The sequence below is a fragment of the Pelobates fuscus genome, chromosome 3, assembly GCF_036172605.1.
Source record: "Pelobates fuscus isolate aPelFus1 chromosome 3, aPelFus1.pri, whole genome shotgun sequence".
In the NCBI taxonomy this organism is placed as follows: domain Eukaryota; kingdom Metazoa; phylum Chordata; class Amphibia; order Anura; family Pelobatidae; genus Pelobates; species Pelobates fuscus.
In genome coordinates, this window is record NC_086319.1 from 129,987,784 (window position 1) to 129,988,957 (window position 1,174).

Sequence of the window (1,174 nt, forward strand, 5' to 3'; positions counted from 1 at the left end):
AACCGCCATAGACTTCAATTGGCAGGCGAGTTTTAAAACCCACAGGGACTCTTTCTGGCCACAATAGTGATGGAAAAGTTGTTTCAAGGAGACTAACACCTGGACTGTGGCATGCCGGAGGGGGATCCATGGAAAAACTCCCATGGAAAATTACACAGTTGATGCAGAGTCTGGTTTTAAATCATAAAGGGCATGAATCACCTAACATTCCTAAATCACAATGGATATGGATTGACACCTGACATATGACATATACACCTTGATATATGGATTGACACCTGTCCTCAGAGACCCTGATACACACTGACACAGAGCAGAATAGGGACTGTTCCCCCTACATAGGGTCACTTGGCAGATATGGATTGACACCTATCCTAAGGATCCCTGATACACACTGACACAGAGCAGAATAGGGACTGTTCCCCCTACATAGGGTCACTTGGCAGATATGGATTGACACCTGTCCTCAGGGACCCTACTGTCCTCCCCCCGCCCCCACCCTTACGCGGTGGGTGGGGGCCATAAATCACAATGGGGGGACCTACTGTCCTCCCCCTGCCCCCACCCCTGCGCGGTGGGTGGGGGACATAAAAATAATGAGGGGGGGACCTACTGTCCTCCCCCCCTGGCCCTCACCCCTGCGTGGTGGGTGGGGGCCATAAAAATAATGAGGGGGGGACCTACTGTCCTCCCCCCGGCCCCCACCCCTACGCGGTGGGTGGGGGCCATAAATCACAATGTGGGGACCTACTGTCCTCCCCCCGCCCCCACCCCTGCGCGGTGGGTGGGGGCCATAAAAATAATGAGGGGGAGGGACCTACTGTCCTCCCCCCTGGCCCATACCCCTGAGCGGTGGGTGGGGGCCCTAAAAAAAATAATAAGGGGGGACCTACTGCCCCCCCCCCCAGCCCCCACTGAGTGGTGGGTGGGGGCCCTAAATAAAGATCCCCCCCAATCAAAGGTCACTAGGGGTCCCCAAGCCCCTAGTCACTCACCCCCCCCACCCCAAAAGAAGTTACCCCCTACCTACCCCCCTCACCCTAAAAAATAGTGAGGGGGGAATAAAATAACTAACCTGTAAAGAAAAATTCAATTTACCATTTGACGTCTTCTTTTTTCTAAAAATCTTCTTTTTTCAGCCCCAAAAAAGGCCAAATAAAAAGCCATAAGAACC